Raw genomic sequence first — 20,732 nt, 5'->3', positions numbered from 1 at the left:
CTCTTCCATGCCCAAGAGAGGCTGAGCTTCTGCCTGGGAGTACATTTTGTGCTGGAGAACAGCCCAGGGGCATGCAGTGGGCTGCGCACCCTAGCAGAGCCCATCCCAGCTCCAGCACTGTTATTAATGGGCTGTTATTAATGGCCTGTTATTAATGGTCACTACATAGAAGGGAGCAAACCAGGCCAATAGCTTCTTCAACATGCAAAATACTTCAGGACACAGAGACCTCTTCTAAAGTCTCTGCCTTCATTGTATTACCCTGGTGTTGTTGAAAGTGCGGTAGCTCACTTGAAGATTCATTTTTTCTTGACTACTTCCCAGTTGCAGTATATTTAACACCTTGTGGCTAATTTCACACTACTTTTCGGTTATGTGAGTCCCAGCATGACTTGTAGAGTAAGGTGGCAGGATCAGGAGCACAGCTGGCTCAGTTACCTTGTGCCATGCCCCCCAGGTTGCTTTGGAAACCACTGCACAAATGCAGTCCAGCTGGCAGAAGGGTGGAAATTTCAAGAAGACCAAGTTCCCCCATGCTTTGTGAAAACTGGTCGCTTGTTGAGGAAACCAAAATTAATGATCTCTCACCCAAGGATGCACAGGGAGAGGTCAGGACTTCTTCACTCAGTTTAATCAGTTAGGACACACTGCTGGATTGGCCATGGAGAATGCAATGAAGACCAGGGTTGCTACCAGCATCATTTCTGGTCCAGCTAGCATGACCAAAACTGCCAACATGGAGTTGAAGATAGGGCGTAACTAGCCTAGAGGCCCTGAGGATGAGCTGGGGGCCCCTTGGGGGCACTTTGGAAATAGAAGAGAATAGAAGAGAAAACTGAGAGGATTTTGGAGCTGTTTGTAGGTATGGGGGAAATCTGGGAGCCTTGCAGTGAAGAGTTGTTGTGTACGCAGAGCAGGTCTGCAGTCACTGCAGTGGGGAACACAGGGTCCACATGATGTGGCTCTAGAGGAAACCAGGTTTCACTCTTGGTTCTCAGAACAACTTATCTAAAGTGAAGATTACTGCTGTTTTGGAAATTGTAATGTGGGACTCCTGCTACCCTAAGCAGATGGCTAGAGCAACACCATATAGGCAGATCCAATTTATCAGCAATACTTAATCACCATCTCCAAATAACACTTCTTGAATAATCAGATAACAGTGAGTTTGTCTGGGCAATGTAGGGATTTTTTTTCCATTTCTTTGTCCCGTTTCATAGCAAAATGGATTTATTTTAACAAGTAGTGGGAACCACAGCTTCTGCTGATCCTAAGAGCTTTCACTGTTGCATTTACTAGCATTATTTTCATTTTAGCAATGCATTTCTAATGGCTTGTCTGCTTTGCTGGCTGTTTTCAAAATCAAAGGTAATGAACATAAAGTGAGAGAATGACTTTTTTCCTTTTGTTTTGACTTTCCCCCCTTCTTTTGATCAGCTCCCTCCATCTGGTCCTTGCCTGTCAGTGTCAGGGTGGCACTGACTGTCCTCTGTAGATGCAGTTTATTGTGTACCCTCAATTTTACTGCTCTATGTTTATTGTTGCTAATTCACCAAGGACCTTGAAATCCAATAAAATTTGCCCCTTGGCAATGTGAAAATCTCCCTCATCCAACTTATTCTCAAACACAGAATTTCCAGGAGAGGAATCCAGGCTCCTTTTATACTGTTTTTGTTTTTGCATTGCCTAGTTATGAAACGTTGCATGACAACATTTTAAAATGGTGACTAATTACCAGCGTAGTGGAACTTGCTCCTTTTGCCTTTTAGGAATGAATTCTCCTGCTTTTTTTCCAGGACAGAAGTACCTTTCAGTAAAACAACTCAAGGGAGAAAACACTGCAGGCAGTTAAGAGAAGTCAAATACTCGAGCTGTTTCTCCCCATCATAGTGGACTGTAGCTTCAAGGAATCAATGCCCTTTGCCAAATACTTCACTTATCTTGAAAAGGAAAGTTTTGAGTCTTGTGTATCAGCCCAGCAGTAGGGTGCATGGGGAGATGCGTCATCACCTGCCTTTGTGTCCTCAGGGAAGTACTTGGGGGGACAGGCAGGATGTAATTGGGTTCAGTAAGGACCACTGCTCCATACCCTTATGGCTTTTTAGAAAATAATTTTTGGCTCAGCCACTCTGATTGGAGCTGAAGGGAACGGTGCTGAGAAGCCGGGTGGGCTTCCCGTTCCCCAGGCATTTCCATCTCTTCCTAGCTGGAGTTTGCTTGTCCATCCAACTCTTCCTCTCTGACACTGTGACATGTTAGCAATCTCATCGTCACCAGGTTTCACCAGCACAATGGGCCACATTAAATAAAAACACTCTCAAGCTTGGTCCTTGAGGAGCTCTGCTGGGGTCTGCTTGCCAGCCCCGTCTGGGCTCAGCAAGTTGTTGCTCACCAGCCAGTTCCTCCTCACTCACAAGCTTGCACTAATTTGTGTCATCTCTGTTTTAACCAGTAATTTCCCATATCGTGACACACTGGCTGGTTTAGCAGCATGGAGGTAAATCTCTTTCCCTTCAGCTAGTAAAGTTCTTTTGAAAGAAAGAACTTCTACCATCAAAAAAGTATGTTTCTATCAAAAATAGCTAGTGGCTTAGCTGGACACATCTGTTTGGTAAAGGTATGGGCTTGTATTCTTTTCCTCTGTGCTTGTTCTTCCCTTAAAAATTTGGTTTATGCCTTGCATGCTACACAGACCATATAAAGTGCCCCCCTATTTGTATTACTTACAGTCCTTTTGTTACAGACAGCCTGAAGCACCCTGCAGTAGAAATAGTTGTTAGAAATACATGCTGCCAGACTTACCATTTCATTTCATAGAATCATAGCATCATTAGGTTTGGAAAAGACCTCCAAGATCATCTGGTCCAACCACCCCCCTACCAACAATATCTCCCACTAAACCATGTCCCTAAGCACCACATCCAACCTTTGCCAGCTCTTCCATTATTCTGTGACTCTTAGAGATCATCTGGCCCTCTGATTCAGGCACATTAAAACCCTTCAAATTCCATTCCATTTCAGGTTTGGCAATTTTCATCTCCATATTCTTAGCCAAATAAGCTACCCTGTCTTTGTCCTTCTGCTCATTGTCCTCCGTTTTTACTGCAAGTGGAGATGAAGGATTAAATTAGTTTGGGGACCATAGCAAGGCTGTCTTTAATTTGGACACTGCGTAATAACTGCCCTTCTTTTTCTCCTCATATTTATCTCACGAGGCTGGATACTGGGGTGAATTCCCTTTGCAAAGTTAACACTGTTTTGGGTTGAGATGTTACTCGACCTGTTTCAAAATTGCCAGTTGCTCATGAACCACTTTGGGACCTAAGCCATCCACCAGATTCGGCATTAATAAACAATCGGTCTTCTGTGTGAATCTTCTTGTATCTGCCCTTCCAAAAACAGAATTACGTAAATAAATAAACAAATAAGAAGATTTAATGGGTACACCAGCTGGAAAATGCTGCTCTTGCCCATGCTGCCAAGGCAAGCGTGGGCCACGGAGGCCGTGGAGGCCTGGGGCCGGTCATCTGGCTTGCCGAGGCCCTTCCCTTTGCCTCACGGTGACGGCTTCGAGTTTGCTCCAGTTTGTTTTGTTTTGCTGTGTCTGGTTGCTGGGATTTAGCACAGCTGAGTGACTTGCATTATCCCACTCAGAGATAATGTGGGAAAACAGCCTTGGTCGTCACTCGCTGAGGGGAGGCCAGGGACATCTGCTGTGGCTGGACAGTATCAGCCCATCGAGGACAGAAAGGTGCTTCGTACGGTGAGGCCTGTCACCGGAGGTTCGGGTACGACATAGTTTTTGGTTCCTACCAAAGGCAGATGAGAGAAATAAATGCGGCAGATATTAAAAAAAAAAAAAAATGTAACTGGATCTTGCCGAATTTGGCTGTTCCTAGCTTGCTTTCATTTATTCTTGGGGTATTTCTACATGTTTTTGGCAGGCACTTTGTTGGCTCTGTTTCACTTGTGCTCCGCAGCAACCAAGCATTGTCTGAGTGCGCTTACCTTCTTAGCTTCGTTTTCTCTGTGCCTGTGTTTTTTTACCATGTATACCGTGCTCAGGTGGCTTTCAGTCAGTTCAAACCAGGGGCAGAGTGAGTTCATAATCTGTCTGCAAAACACCCTGCATGTGTTCCCCCAGAGTAAACTGAAGCCAGCAGAAGGACTCCTGTTGACTTGCCCGAGCCTGTCCATGTTCAGGTTCACATAAAGCATCACACGGTTCAGAGCACAGCTAGGACACACAGCTGGTTGTCATGGCTGTTGCTCTGCACCCACCTCCCTCCACAGCATCAGGCAGTGCCAGGTCTGCAGAGCCTGTGGTACGAGGACAACCCCTACATCTACATTTGCACGAGCATTGCAGGCTTGCACCACAGGTATGGGACCAACCAGCATCCACATGTCTGTCCTGTCTCACAGCAAGGTCAGGGGGATGCACCCATGCACCAGAGGTGCCGGACCTGGGGATTGCAGAGACAGCAGGAGTGCTGGAAAAGGTGAAAATGTGGATTGTCCAGGGGATGCAGCTCGTCACTGCTACTGGGGTTGGTGCTTGGGCACTGCTGTGTCATCCTGATCTTCTTTGGCAGAGGTGATGCTGAAGTAGTAGGGTTCCTCCACACCCCATAACGATGCCCTCTCCAGCTCCACCTTCTGTCTTGAGGACATTTATCACAAATTTATCATCACTTATGTTTTGGGTATCAAAGGGAGAAAGGGGAAAAGAGCATGCTATCTAGGAACAGGCAAAGACAACCGGTGCAAGCCAGAAAACATATGCCAAAAATGCTTTCATTACTATCTCTTCAGCAGCTACTGACACCAGGAAGCCTTCCTCTGTTATCTGTGGAGGACGAAGTTACTGAAAGGCCTGCCAGAAGTGCTCTGTGACTGCAGCATGCGCAGGAACAGCCCGTTCCCCTTCCGAGAGTGAAACTCCAGGGCTTTCTTCGGAGCTCACATCTTCAAAGTGCTCTGGACCCTGCTTATCCACTAACAAGGAGTCAAGGGCATGGCAAAGCCTGGCCGTTTAGAGGACACCCACCTAGCAGCCGGGAGCATCGATTAGCTGCTGCAGGAGGCACCAGGGGGTCTGGAGGGAAGGAGCACAGAGGTGTCCTGATGAGCACTGGCAGGGAAACCAAGCATAACCAGCTGTTCCTTGTGTCCAAAGCCGACCAAGATGGATTCTTCCCCTGTGGTCAGATAATGCTGCTTCCTCAGGATCCTCTCTGTTTGCCTGTTTTTCACATTTACCAGGACCCTGATACCCGGTGATGGTCTAACACAAACAGCCTGACGTGTGTGTGCAGCCCTGGGTGGATGGCCACCAGGGCCGGGCTCTTCCCACGCCTGGTGTGCAGGGATGCTCAAACAGGCACCAACAGGGCTCCTGGAACTGGGTTACAATACTTAACCGTCCTTTAGGTGGGAAAAGGGGTCCCCAGTGTCAACAACTTATCTGCCTCTCGGGGCCTCAAGGCAATGGGAGATATTGTGCCAGGGCGGTGGTGCCTTCACCAGGGAAGGGTAAGGTGGCACCGGGACTTCTGAGTGTGGGCAGTGAGATGCCATTAAAGGTGCTCTGAAATTCTTTTTATTCTTCTTCTTTTTTCTTTTTAATAAATCAGGCCATTTATGTGCTGGTATATTTAGCAAGAGTGTGATATAGTGTTTCCATGTGAGAGTGCAAGCTGGTGGTTAGTTATTACAAATTAAACACCAGCAGCTACTTAGATAAGATAAGCTACACGGGAGTGGATGGCAGCAGCTCAAGGAAAGGGGTAAGAAAATGCGGAGAAAAATGAGGGAGTGGAAGCACAGGAAAGGAAAAATGAGAAAAGAGCAAAAACATTTGAAATTTGCCAAGTGTGATAAATGTTGCGAAGATTTTTTTTTTAAAGCAGGAAATGTTCCTTTTCAATATAGGTGGGACTGAAATACAGATGACTGAATTCCTGTTACAGATTTCTGTTCCTTTCTCCCTGCTGGAGAAAGATTCATTTGGGAGCAAAAGGATACTTCTATCTTGTTTCTTTGTTTATCTGCACCCGCTATCGCTGTGTGCACGGTTGGTTTCCACCAGGCTGTCAGGCACTTGGGCTCTCATCCAGCAAATACTTAAGCACACGTGTAACATCCCGGCCGGCGTAAGGTTATCCATGTGCTTGGATGACTTTGGGTCAGGATCTCAATATCTCTGCTGCTCAGATGTGTCTTCCACACAGCAAGGAGGAGACGCAAAAGAGCCAGACATTTAGAAATGTTGTTGTGAGGCCACGGAGATCCTGGCAAGAGGGTTCAGGGGGTAATTCGCTACCTGAAATATTAGTTTGATACTAGGGAAGAGAAAAAAAAAAAAAAAAAAAAAAAGCACATCAATTATTTTCCAGAAAGTGCTGCTTTGGGGCATTGGAAGAAATCGTCAAATTCAGTCCAAATGAGCCAGATTAGGTTAAAACATGGAAATGGGAGCGGGGTGAGCAGTGGGTCTGAGAGCAGAGGGGCTGTGCTTCCTGGGAGGGTGGATGTTGGCAGGGCACATGATGCTGACCCCTCCTGCCCACACAGCTCTTTGCTGAAGCCCCACTGCAAACGAAGACCTTTGTCTCCAAATAGCCTTGCTTGTTTTAAAAATGTTCAAAATGCCTTCTTTGATCCAAAACGATTTTTTTTTTCCCCCAGCAAGTTGCCAAGTAATCCATTCTTCTTCGATCCAAATGGCTTTTCCTTGGTTTCTTTCAGTTTGGCCCTCAAATGAGAAAAAGACCAAAAAAAAAAAAAAAAAGGAAAAAAAAAAAAGCAAGTGCGCACAGCTCAAACACATCAGTTAATGGGAAGCATCCACATTCGGCAGCAAAGTCAGCCTTCTGGCTGGTCCCTTAGGAGGCGCTGACGGCAATTACTAGATGATGGGGATTTTTTCCAGCTAGGAGTATTTCAGTTTTCATCCTCTCTCTCATGCTTTTAAACTTGTCTCCTGGCGCTTCAGTGCCCGTGAGGTGGGATCCCTGCCCCATCCAGCAGCCCTACTGCTGCCCAGAGGCCACCTCAGCTCCTCTCGGTCTCCTGGCTGTGACCAAAGACATCCAAAGACGTGGTGCAAGAGCTCTCCAGGAGCCCTGAGCAGCACACCCCTGAGGTGTTTGCAGGGGAAGGGATGCTCACTACCCATGCACACGCCTCCAGCCTGGTGACATCTCCCACTGCAAGGACGGGGAGTCCCCAAAACTGTGCTGCAGGCTGCTGCACGGGAGCCCAGGACTGCTGCTCCTGCACGGGGAATCACTCAGCCCCTGGGAGCAGGAATAGCACCACTGAAGAGCCCAGGCACATATACGGAGAGCACGGGGTTTTCTTACAGCGCTGCATTCCTGGGAAACCATCTTCCACCTGATTTGGCTTGAACAATAATTCTTTCACTGGGCCACCTTCAGTGAATGGGGTGGGCTGAGCCACTTGTGCTCATTGTTTTTCTCCCAACACCCCCTTTGCCTGCAATGCCATGTCAGCTGCATGACAACTAAAATGTCTCTTCCTGCGGGTTTTTTTTCCACCCTGTTTTTCTACAAGCACAGAAGTCAACACGACAACATTTTGCTGAGCCCTGTTTCTGTCTCTTTTTTATCTGTACTTCTGATGCCAATGGAAACATTACCCCTCTTTCAAACTGCAAACTGCAGTCACCAGCAAAACACATTGGCTTTTTTTTTAATGTAGTACATTAAAATCATGTCTTCTTGCTTCTTTTTTTCCCCCCTTCTATTTTAAAAAGCAGTAGAAGTCATGGATATATGAGGGAAGATTTCAGCACAAAGCATTTTTCTAAACATTGTTCTTGTAAGAGAAAAGTCAAGTGGATTCCCAGCTGCCAAAACGATGGGGATCCTTTCTGAGGGCAAGCTTGCCTTGCTGACTGATACCGGGGCAGACTGAGCCTTCTGTGGGTTCAAAGACCAAGCCAGATAGTATTTCTGCTCCCCGTGTGTATTCTGGTTTATGGGCAAACAAATGTTATCTATTGTTAGCTCTGCAGAGCCAGAACAAGAGCGGGATGAAGAGCTGGACCCGGTCCCACTCCGCAGTGCTGTAACTGAGTGTAAGTTATTGCATATGTCTGGATGCGAGCCTGCTCGGGGTGTTGTAGATAGATACAGATATAGACAGATATAGATACAGACACAGATATAGATTATAGATAGCAAAGTGTGTGCTATGATCATGGCACATATTACTGTGCTCATTGATGCTCCAGCAGCCTGTCCATCGTGCTGAGGATGAGGGAGGTAAGGTCCTGGATGCAGGACGGACACATCTCCTGCACCAGGATGAGAAGCACAGTCCCAGGTGGATGAGACACGTTTGCTCCTCTGAGGGCTTCAGCCCTCAAATATAGTTTTATGTATTTTTCTAACCAGTGCCAGTGTCTCACTGCTTTGTGCTCACTTGGCTGACTGACACGACAAAAGACACAGATTTGGCACTGGGGGTTTTATCATGGAAAAGTGAAGCTAAGTCAGGGAATATCCACTTTTCTGCCACATTCAGCTGGATTTTGGGGCCTTCAAGGGATGAATTTTGTTGCTTTCATCTCTGGGTGGTGTACTGGTCCCTGCCCAGCCTCCCCCCAGCCTTAGCAAAACGCCTTGTAAAATGCAGAGGTTATAGCATCTGCTTTTGTGAAAAGGACTTTTAAAAGAGTTAAAGACTTTAAATTCTCCCCCATGTGCACACATTTCTGCCCGAGCAGCAGTTTGGCAGTAGCACACCATGCAGTGCCTGAGTGATCTCTTTCTAAACTGAGATCCCAAACTTTCTGTTGTGTTTTACAAACATTGCCATTAAATGGAGAAATATATCTGTGTGTTGTTATGGTACGGTTTTATTGGTCGGTGTTGACATGAAGCTTCAGCCCTCTGTGGTGGATTAACACATGTGGTTATATGTAACACATGTAGCATATGCCGGGCTTTTAAAAATCCATCACATTATCCTTGTTCTGCTAAACTGTCACAGGCTTTTCAGCGAACCGTGAATATTTTCTTTTTAAGGCAGGGTTTTTAGGCAGCTGGGGCTGCCTTGCTGTGCTGCAACCACTCCCTGTGCCCCTTCGCTTTAAGGAGAGGTACGAGTGGCAAGGCGGCGGAAAGATGCGCACCGTATTTCATTCTGTCTGTCCGTCCTTCCAGGCAGCCCGCTTATTTTAAAAGCATTTTCCAGTTATTTTGGGGGCTAGGTGAAGGTTGGGGAGGTGCCTGGGGTCAGGTGGAGGTGGGAGCTGCTTTGTCCTCATCCCAGGACATCCCGCTGGCCGTGCATCGCCGAGGCGCCCCGTATGCGGATGCCCCATCGCGTGGGTGCACCAGGCAGAAAAGTTTTGTGTTTTTTTTTCTTTTTTTTCTGTTTTTTTTTTTTTTTTTCTTCTGCTGCATGTGGGGATGCAGGAGGAAGAGGAAGAGGGAGGTGCATTTTCTAGCGGGGACGCGTTCACCATCGGTTCGGTGCCGTGACGAGCCCCGTCCGGCCGAGCTGCGGGAGCCCCGGGTGCTCGGGCCGCCCATGCTGGTTGGGATGCGCGCCCCGTGTGACAGATGACCTATTGAAATAATTTCGGAGCAGTGCTGGGGTTGCCACGACAACCAATGCTCTCTTGGCTTTCATCTGGCCATGTGACAGCCACTTTGACGTCAGCTGGAGGCAGAGCCTGTGGTTTCGGCCGCGCAGCCAAAGCCTTGTGAGAACCTAGTGGATGCTGGATTTATCCCCGCCGCCGCCGCTGCTGCTGTTTCTCAGGGGCTGCCAGAGCATGGACTATTAAAAACTTGCATTTCTGCAGTGTGAGGTAACCGTTTGCTTTATGTTCTCCTCAGGTATTTCCCCCCCCCCCCCCCTTTCTTTTTTTCCTTAAAAAAAAAAAAAAAAAAAAAAAAAGGATAAAAAGCAATTTATCGTGACCGGTATTTCTTTCACTTGTTTGTTTTGGCTGGAAGTTTGCCTTGATGAACAAGCCCGGCGCTATCAGATAAATGCAAAGCAGCTTCCAGTTGCTTAATTCTGCGTGCAGACTGCTGAGCAGAGTTAAATTTAGATTAATGATCCGTGAAAGCAGAATAAAATGATATTGTTCTCGTTTGACACCGTAGGAATATAGATGAACATGAGCAATCCTAGGCTAACCCATCCGGGGGTTCAAAGAAACCGTGCCTAGGTATGTTGCTGCTCTGGGCATCTACCCAGCCCTGTACCTCTGCTGGAACTTGGGTATTTCTTAACGCTGCCCGATCCGGGTGGTTTTGTCCCCATCGTGCGCAGGGAGCGGAAAGCCCGCGACAGATGCTGCTGGGAGCAGCTCGCTGTGAGCTCCCCGAGTTGGCGGCCGTAAACCAGCTTTGTTCGCCCCCGACAGCTGGACACGGCTCGTACTTTCTGTCCTGGCTGGGGGCACGCTCTGGGCTCCCCGGTGCTCGCAGAGGGACGGATGAGGAGCTTCCTGAAAAACCATCCGCAATATGCCAGAATGAGCAACTTAGGCGTTTACCCTTTCTCTCACATGCATGGCTTTTCTGTCTGTATTTATTCTGCTGGGGGTGAAGAGTGGTTAGAAGAGCTAAAAAAGGAGCCGCAGCCTGAGCAGCACTATGGCAATTGAAAAATGAAATGCTATTTGGGTGTTTTTTATGCAAAAAAAAAGAACAGGGAGCTCGGTTGTCTGCGTTGTAGTGGCTCAGAGGAGGCTGTTTTGGAGGAGGTTGCAGGGTTGCTGAAGTTTAGTGCCGCAGACGGAGTTTGTCTGCGTGTGACCATCTATGTGTTCGCCTTGAGAACAGGCTGCAGACGAAGCATCGTGTGCGTTATTTCCTGGAAAAGTACGTTAGACCATTCTTATCTTCTCTAATTAAATGCTCCTGTTCCCTTCCTCCCAAAGTTCAAAGGGTTTATTGATAATGGTAATGATTTGCTAAAGCAGCTGCCACTCCGAAATGACTACGGAGCTGCCAAACAATTTAAAACACGGTGCAATAAAAGATAAAAAAGGAAAAAAAAAGCGTAAGAATTATCCTGATGTTACTAAGTGCAGCAGAAGTAAGTGTTTCAGAAAGGGAGCCAAGGCAGAGATTAAAACTTAAGGCACTTTTGTAAGGAAAGTTATGGCTTAGTGCTCTGGGTTTGGCAGCCTTAGCAGACCCACAAGGATAAATGCAGCTGAAACCCCTGAACCATTTCACTTGGCGTTATCTGCTCTTTCCAACGTAACTCTTGTGTCCAAATGATCAACGTTTTGGAGACGGAAATATTTTGAATTGTGTTTATTAAATTCTTCACCTGATGCCAATGCATCAGTGCGTGAGAAATCCCCACTCGCTCCTCGTAGGTGCAGCTAACAAGGGTTTACAACACACGCGCAGCATCGTGGCGCTGGGACAGCATCCCATGCCTGCCTTCCCTCCGGGCTGCCCTTGTTTCGCCGTGGTCATGGTCTGTGCCCCCTGCCAGCCTGCAGGCACCCCAGAAATGTCCACAAGGGGAAAAATAATCGAGGCAGCATTCGCTGAAAAGCTATTCCTTAGAAATATTTAAAAAACGGGTCCCTCGTCTCCAGTTTAATTGGCGTATCTCGCGTTAGCAATGCGGAGCAAGTCTTCATAGGGATGACGAATTGCCTCCCATGTCACCAGGAGGTTCCCGGTGGTGCCAGGTGGGAGTGTGAGAGGATGTGTCCTGCCTGGCTCCGTCCCCTCTGCGAGGCTCTGGGCACCCCACCATCCCCTCGGAGCCCCGGGGGCAGGGTGGCCGTGACAGCCAGCGAGGCAGCTCGCAGGTGCTGGAGTCTGCAATGCATGGGGACAGCACAGGAAGGGAAGTGAGAGTTGCTTGGCGTCCATGTGCTTCTTTCTTGTGATTTTGTGCTCTTGATTTGTTGGTCAGCTCTGTACCAAACTCTTTCACCAAACGCTTGGGTTTTACCGTGGTAGCGTGTGGATTTCCAAGGAAGCAGAGCACTAAGCCTCCCTCTGTCCCTTCGCCCACCATGAGAAAAGACCAAGCAGCCTTTGGGTTCCTGCCTCCTTCCCACCGCCGAGGAGCAGGAAGGGGACTGCTGCCCATCCCTCCTCTTCTGCCCGGTGCTGCAGCCTCAGGCTGCAAACTTGGGCTTGAAATCCTCCAACGCAAAGAGAAAAAAAAATGCATGGGCTTGGTGGCACCGCACCTTCTTCTGGGGACACCAGAGGGACCCCCACAGCTCCCATCAGCCCCAACAGCTCTTGCACCCTGTCCACAGGGAAGGGTGAGCAGCCCCGTAACCACCCCGGCACTGGAGCACTTCACCTAGGAGAGACCCTGCCTGAAGACACGACCGAGAGCTCCTTGAGTCACTTCTCTCACAACTGGATGCAGCCGGGGAAATTAAAAACAGACTCAAGCTGTTGATGCCTCCAGCCTAGTAATAACAATACGCTCAGGCCCTTAGTGTGGTCTACCTTGATCTGGTTGAGTTGATGGGCAATGACAATCTAAATTTAGGCTAGGAGCATAATAAAACCTAAAAAAAAAAAAAAAAAAAAACACTTGCAGCACAGAACGCTGACTCCTTCTTGCATTTCTCAGACCGAGGAGGTTTCTGCTGTCATCTTAAAGGTCCCAGATGCTACTCAAGGCGGTGTTCTGGGGAGGAATAAAATCCCCCCTATGGGGAGAATTGTCAAACAGTGGGAACTGATGTAGCTGTATTGAGTTTCAGGCTCTTAAATTACACGCCGCAGAAGTTGGTTTCCACCCTGCTAAAAACCATTACGTTGTGCTAATTTAATGTCCCGCATCAACTTGAGCAACAACTGGTTTAAATGATAGCTGAGCAGCAGCAGAGAGCTGGCATTTTAATCAACAGTTGCTTTTCCAATTAGACCCAGATGCCACGCGTGTGGTACTCTGAATGCAGAATAAAAGCTGACCTCACTGCTGGTTCCAAGCTCAAGCGCAGAAATCCTCGCTCTGGAATGTGTTGGTAGCCATCTTTTAGAAATAACCTTCCCTGGTGAGCCAAAGTCTACGCAGACAGTTACAGTCAGATAACAGTTTGAAAAATAGAATATGTTTTGGCTGTACTTTCGCTGCTGTTAAATTTATCTTCTTAAATAGCAGGGAGTAAGAGCTGAGGTTTGAGAAACAGTAATTTTGTAATTATTTTACATGGATCGAATTATTCTGTCATCAAATTTGCATTTCAGACAGCATTACAGTATGAAAATATAATTAGAAACCGTAATTCAGGAATTGCTGAATGTGATATTTCCCAGAGGGAGCACCGCGAAGAAGAAGCTGCCCTTTTTCCAGCTCCACCAAAGGTTGAAATCCTATAGGTGGGAAATGCGGATGCCGAGTTGTGAGGTTCCTCTCCGTTCTGTGACCATGCTGCAGCCTCAACATGCTGTTGACTTTCTAACGAACTTCTTTTTTTCTTTTTCTTTTTTTTTTTTTTTGGTGAGATTCATTTCCACAGAAACTTCTAATCATTAAGAGCTGAAGTGCTCAGATCCTGTTCTGCTGAATTTCAGTCTGGCTGTGCTGATAGTTGCTGAATTGCTTGCAGCCACAAAATGACACGAAGATAATGTAAGGATCTGTTTTACACCCAGAAAAGCCAAGAAGCTCGCACTTCGGGCTGAAATGCTGTTTTGAATTTGCCCAAAGCCCGAAATTCTCAGCAATGTTCCCTCTCACTGGGGCTTGGCTTAGCTCTCTTTCTCTTCTTTCGTTGATTCAAGGTGTTTTGCTGTTCTTGTTCACAGTGTTGTACAAAGTTTTAGCTGCATAAATCTCACTGATGTTAATCCTTAAGCTTTTATTATAACGCTGATTGTGATCTCTGGCTTATCATAGATATATTAGCTGAAAACAAGCACAATCTCTCTTTGTAGTTGGGCTCATGCCGATAAATCCCTTCGTATTTTCCTGGAAACACACGCTCCATGGGAAAGCACCATCCCTGGCAAGTTTTTCCCACCGCCTTGCTGGGACATTGGACAAGGCAGTGTGTGGAGCAGGGCTCGTGATGCACAAAGCAAAGCTGAGAGGAGGCAGAAGCTGAGTGTGAATCATGTTTAGTGTTTCCCTCTCCCCATACGTCCTTCAGGGTCCTGCTAAGAGACGGACCCCGTGCTCTCTTTTCTCATCCTAAGGGCCACCTTCTGCACCCAACCCACCCGGCCGCGCTGCAGGGGAAGGCGTTGCCCCATCGCTTGCATTTTGGGTGCGAAGCATCAGCATCACAGCATCAGCACAGACAACCTGGGAAGGCAATTTTGTTAGGAAGGACGAAATAAGGCAAATTTGCTCTTCCTGGACTGCCCTGCGGCAGGAGGGACAGGGGAAAGCAGACAAGCATCACGGCCAGCTCCTCTCCTCGCCGACGGCCCAAAATTACCAAAGCACAAGGGATGCAGCTCATCTGAAGTGCCCAATTTCAGCTGGGTGGCACCCGGGGAGGCTGCAGCCATCCCGCCCTGAGCACTTGTAGCTCGATCAGAGAGCTCTGCTCCTGCTGCGCAAATGCTCCTTGCGGCAAACTCCAGATGCCAGGGGGAAGCGAGCACAAAGCTGCTGATTATTTCCCCGACTGCTGCATGCTTCCTATCACAACACTATTCTTTTGTGCAGAATGGCAGCCTGATTGCACAGACCTCTTTAACTTCACCATTTTAGCCAGCCCAGGTCCAATTAGAGCAATTATATCTCGGCAGAAACACTGTCTGTTGTCCTCTGGACCTGCCTGTCAATGTCCTATTCAGGGCTGTTTATCTTGTGTGGGGTTTTTCGTATAGAATCGCTCTGACCCTACTAAAGCAGCCTCATCTGAGGGACTGCCTGCATTTCTGTAGAGTTGTTTCATGGGCTCACATGAACAAGAAGAGTGCAGACTTGCAGCACCAAGGATGCATCCTGCAGTCTAGCCGCGGTCTCCTCTTGCTTGAACACTGCTGCTGATTTGACGTGGCATGCAGGACCCTTCACTTTCTCTTATTTTACTGCTTAAAATGGACCACAGGACCTGAACTTGCAGCTCTTCCTTGCTGTGTTGGACGGTTTCTCGGATCAAAACCCCCAACTTGAGCTGCAAGGAGCGTTGGACAGCACGTGCTGTTAGACCCCGCAGGGTTCAGAAGCCTGCGTGGGACCACTTGGTGATTCAGGAGCGCGGGCACTGCTGCAGAAATCCCATCTGCATGCTGTTACCTCTGCTGTAAAGGCTTGATGAAGGAGCTGAGGGACTCCTGCAAAGGAGATCTTGCTCGCCACCTCTAAAATAGGAGAAGAGAAGCAGAGCTATGTGAAAGCAGAAGCCCTGGGACTCAGGAATGTCAGAGGTGGTGGAAAAGAGGAACTGATCTCCTGAACAAAACAGTCTTTTATTTTCTCCTACTTCCCCTGGAATGGGAGATTTAGGGAGCAGGTTTTTCACGCGTTCAGAGTTTTCTTCCCAAAATGAATTTAACTCTTCTTTGAGAATTCAGAAAGGAGGAGCTGAAAGCAGGAGCTCAGACCCGAGCTACCCTTCCTCCAGCAGCATCACGACAGCGGCTCCACCGCACTCACCCGTTTCCCATTTTGCTGCTGCTCTGCTCAGCTTTAGCTCACGCAGGAGGGTGGCTGTCCCCTTTTTGTCTCGGACAGCAGCGTGCCTGTGCCTCGCCCCCATCAGGGCTGCCAAGAGACCTTGCAGATGTGTGGCCTCACCCGTGGCAAGGATAAAGCAGAGCTGGTGACACAGCGGCACGCCGTGCCTTGCACCAGCCCTGCAGGGGCCTCGGTGAATTTAGTTGTCTAGGTCTGTGGTGGCAAAAGGTCGACTAGACCTGCAGCCCTGGCCGATGCAGTTCCCTTCCTCGCAGCAATGCTGGCTTTCCTCCGCCCAGCACCACTGCCGTGCTGGGGTACAGCTCCCAGTCACTCTGTGCACATAATGCTTGTGATGCCCCAATTAGAAAAACACTTTTTTTTTTTTTAACAGGGCAAAAAGGCGACAGAGGAGCTGGTAGGGTGGCCGCTTGCTTGATTTGCGCTCTCTTCCCATTAAAGACTGTGACCCTTGCAGAAACTTCCACCTCACTTAATTCAGTGTTTGATCAAAAAGTGTATTTTTGCTGATATTTCACTGCGCCTTAGCTATGAGCTCACTGTGGCCTTGCTCCCATGCTGGGAACCCACAGTAAAATCCTTTCCCTGCGCTCAGCTCCATCCATGCTCAAGGAAGGCACTCAGTGCAGGGTGGTAGAGAAAGGGTTAAACCAAATCACGGTTACCACTTCGAGGCCTTTTCTAAAATAGCAGCTTTTCTTTTGTTTGCTGAATTCCCCGTGCTTTTCCAGTGCTGCTCCCATTATTCATTTCTTTCCCGAAATAACCATTTTTTAACCAGAGGAATGGCTGGGGCTGGGAAAGGAGGGGACCTGCGGCCGGGGCCGGACAGCTGCAGGCTCTCGTGTGTCTGCACGAGCAAATGCAAGGCTGCAAAGAGATGTTGGTGGGACACCGCGGGGCAGGTGGTGATTCCCAGAACCTAAAGCAATCGTGTCTTCTCAGCCGTGAGCCTTTTCATGACAGCCCTCAGCAGTGCTCCTCAGGGCAAGCTTCAGGAGCTGCCCTGGAGTCAGCAGGCACCGGGGTGGCCGTGCCCAGAGCAGTCCCCCGCTGCTTGGACAGGTGCTGCTGCTAAATTCAGGGGGCTGGGCACACCTCAGCTGTCTCTGTGGTTTGGGGGATGAATCACCCAAGCCTTCCATGCTCAGTGCTGGCAAAGGCTGAGCCCACCAAGGGCTCACCCCTCAGAGCCCCGGCAAGTCCAGCACAGAGCCCGAGGTGCTGGCAGAGCACGTCCCACATGATTTGGAGCCTAGTTCCTAATCCTCTTCCAGCACCCCTTTCCCAAGAGGTAATAGCTTGCTTCCCCCAGGTCCTGGCATTCAGGAAGGTGAGGATGTTCAGCAGCAAGGAAGAGGGATTTCCCTGTCAGTCAGCCCCTGTGCTGGGGAATGCTCCCAGATGCATTTGTTTTGTAATTGCAGGTGACGTGGTGTATGCCATCATGTGTAACGAGGTGGAAATTCTTGGAAAAACCCTTAAAAATAGAAAAGCAGTTTTCCTGAAACCTGGTGCTGGGGGAGCTGGGAGCTGGGAGCTCCGGCTGCTACCGGCAGGAGCCCAGCCCGCAGGGGCACGACCCCCAGGCTGGCAGCTAGAGCCTGTCACACAGAGCAGTCGGTTTTAGCATCCCGCCTGGTTCAGTTTTAAAGCAATTTAATTCACAATGCATTTATTTTAAAGATGTGAAAATTGCAGAAGTGGATATCCCGTACTACACCCCTTCTGCTCTCCAGTTCCTCCAAAATGAGTAAATTGTTATCATCTGTATTAACCCTCTCAGAAATCAGCACGACCCACTTTTCCAATGCTGTATTGTGCCTAGTATCTGGGGTTTAAACCCACCTTGCCTGCAGTGAGCCCTGTGTGCTGTTTAACAGCCCTGCAGCTCCCAGAATTGCCCCCAGCATCACCTCCGTCCTGCAGCGCTTTGATGCATTTTGTATCTTGCCCTGCAAGAGGGAAAAGATGTCTGGGTGCTCTTGTCATAAAACCTGAGTGTTGGAAGAGACAGAAAGCAAAGACAGTGGCTGAGTGGTGTTTTCTCCCAGTGATGTTATGTTTTTGTATCCTGCAGTCACATTTTTGGCCTTGGAGCGTCGTGAGGTGGGCTGTGCCACCCGGTAGCAGGCACAGTCTGTCGTGCCGGGACTTTTCGGGCTGGGGTCCTCATCCAAACCCCTCCACCGACCCACTTGTAACCTCAGGCAAGTCCCGATCAGGCACACAGGACCATGACTGCGATGTCTTGGCAGGCCCTTTCATGGGAGCTGTCACACAGTACCCTTTGATATGATTTACAGCTTTACATCAAAGCCAGACACTGGCTGGGCTGTATTTTGAACTGTGCCATTTCTCAAAGCAGGACCCCAAAATGTGAGCATGCCCGCATGAAACTGCAAAGTTTTTCCCTTTCACTTCCAAACAGAAATTGTTGTGCTCATATTGCCCCAAATAATACGGGGGATTTAGGAAGACTAGCATTAAGACATTTTTCAGAGTGACTGAGTATTTTTTAATCCTTATTAGCCTTGAGCAGTTGTCTCCCAGTGAACTCACGGAAGGGTAGGTGTAATTAAAGATGTGCCCAGCACAGCCTGCCGGGCACGCACAGCTACAGAGCTGCCCTGTCTAGTAAAGCTGAAGTGTCTTTCTGAATGACAGCTCAACAATAGGAAACATTTCTTTCTGAAATAAAACTGAAAACAAGCTTTTCTTCCAGGCGTCATCAGAAAAAAAGAAAAAAAAAAAAAAGCAAAAACTTCCTTCAATTTCTAGTTCCACTAAGCATCTGGCTCTAATGTACAGTTCCTCGACTTTGTTCATTTCTTAACCAGAATGTGCTCCTGTTTCAAAGCACAGTCGTTTCATCTGCTAATAAAAGCCTATTCAACTGTCTGTGTGCTTCGGCAGTGTTTGCGTTCATTGTTCTGTGTCATCTTTTGCCTTCTGCCTCGATCTTCCCACTAGAGGACCAGCGTTGTCCACATCCCCACTCACTACTCCTTACTGATCAAAGCCGCTCATCTGAATCTGCTGGTGGGTAATTTTGATAGAGATTTCACAGTGTGCTAAATTTGTCCATGCAGACAATATGGTGACAGGCTTTTCCCCCAAGTCGTGTCCAAAATCCCCCCTCCACCAGTTCAGAGCTGCTGCCTTCAAGCTCCTGGCACCGACGGGAGTTGGCTGCTGTGGGCCGTGCCTTCACCTGCAGGACTGATGCTAGCTGGATGCTTTCTCACATCCGTTTAAGCACATTATTTCTGAAACTGCTCCTCCTCCAATCAATAAAAGACTCCATAAAATTGTCTAGCCATATTGAGAAAAATGCGATTTACTCCAGGAATCTTTGTTGTATTTCATTACGAGCCACCAAATCTAATATACAAAGAAGATCACTTTAATTGTAAGTGGGCAAAAGGAAGATCTACGCTACACTCCCACTAAGCAACTAGCAGCAACGTGCACCTTCTCCATCTAATGCAGTTACGTAAACTAATCAGGTTTGGGGCTTCTGATGGGAACAGTGCTTAACGACGTTACACATCCCCTGAGAGAAACTGGTGTCAGATTAATTTGTTAGGTATTGTGGTATCTATTCTCAGATATTTTTTCCTGCCCTGAGGAAACTGGTGAGGTAGCCAAAATGCAGGCAGAAAGTTCGGACAACGGGCTGTTGATCTGCCTGTCTCCGCTCCACCTGGTTTCCCTTGCCCTGCAGATAGCAGAGCACAGCAGAGGTCCTCTCCCTCTGCAGCCCCACGCAGCACGTGCAGGGCCGGTGTTCATCTTAAAAACCAAAGTACTTAGGTGTCATTCACCACTGTTTTGTGCTTTATTGCTTATTGCTTTTATTTATTGTTGGCTTGGGCAGACAGTTTCACGGGGAGGAAAAGAGAATACCCAGTCCAGGGTTGCATCCTCCAGCTCTGTTCTTCCCTGTTGGGCAGACGGCTGACAAATTGCATGCAGGCCAACTTCTTGTCTTTTTGCACATAAGCACCGTATAGCTAAAAAGCAGAGTGGAACACCTCCTGTACCCTGCAGCACCTCAAGGACCGGCGTTACTTACTGCAGGGGCAGCGCTCCCTAAATCTGTCATTTATAATAACTTGAAACGTCGAGAGAAGACACATCGAAGTGTGAATGGCATGTCATTTTGCTGATGTCCTTGTCATGCTGCTAATTGCCGTTTAATTACTATGACTACCTAGACAGTAGTCTCCAGCCATGAATAGCTGAGGGGCATTTTTATCCTGTGGAGCAATAGGAGGTTGCGAAGAAGGGAGGCCCAGGAGCATGGGCTGTGGTGCTGGGGCAGAGCAGGGATGCAGGAGCATGCAGCTGAGCAAAACGTGGCTGTGCAAGATGAGCAGCCCCATGAGGCCAGGTGATGGGTGATAGGCAGAGGGGGTCCTCCACGCCTCTCGTGGTGGGGCGAGGTGGGGAGCGTGGGACGAGGTGACAACCAGGAGAGCCCTGGGCATGCCCTGGAACAGAAAGATGGCCATCAGGAGTTGTAAGTGCCAAGAGCCTCCAAGCCCTGGTAGGGTCGTGCAGTGCCTAAGGACCAGGCATCCTGTGCCTGGTCCCCTTGATTGTCCCTGTAGGTCCAGCCCCAGGAACCAACTACCTCCCCGGGATCTTCAAAAACTGACCCCAAGTGGTCCAGGAGCACAGGACCAGCTGATACAAAAAGCCACACAGGTGCTGTAGAAAATCCTTTCCTGTGCATCGCTTCAGTCAACGCTGCAATGCAGATGCCACAATCCTTAAAGGGCAGTCAGAGATCTTCAGATGAAAAAGCTCTGTGTTATTGTGTTGCCTGTAGGAGAGGAAGGGATCACATTAAGGAAGAAAAGCTTTGTAGAAAACCTGAACTGTCTTTAAAAAATACAGTTGCCATCTGCCCCATCAATACTGAATAGAAACTGGGCACGTGGTTCACTTCCCAAGAAAACCAAAAGCTTATTATTTCACAGATTTGGACAGCACATTCTGTACAGCCTCTTGACCCCAAGGTTAAGCCCAGCTAGCTGCGAGTTTTATTGAGGCTACTTCTAGACTGTAATTTCAATTAATTTATC

The 20,732-nt window shown here is 48.3% G+C and overlaps 1 protein-coding gene across 1 annotated transcript in view; it reads left to right on the top strand.

Moving 5' to 3' along the window:
- The first annotated feature begins 9,458 nt into the window (after window positions 1-9,458).
- The window catches only part of NCALD (neurocalcin delta), a 45,481-nt gene continuing 34,207 nt past the window's right edge, over window positions 9,459-20,732 (top strand). The window contains exon 1 of the mRNA XM_040548652.1: window positions 9,459-9,847. The gene's annotated coding sequence lies outside the window, so the exon portion shown is untranslated. The remainder of the gene's footprint in view (window positions 9,848-20,732) is intronic.

The sequence above is a fragment of the Cygnus olor genome, chromosome 2, assembly GCF_009769625.2.
Source record: "Cygnus olor isolate bCygOlo1 chromosome 2, bCygOlo1.pri.v2, whole genome shotgun sequence".
Lineage (NCBI taxonomy): Eukaryota > Metazoa > Chordata > Aves > Anseriformes > Anatidae > Cygnus > Cygnus olor.
The sequence above is the reverse complement of the archived record's forward strand: the minus strand, read 5'-3'. Positions and strand labels throughout refer to the sequence as shown.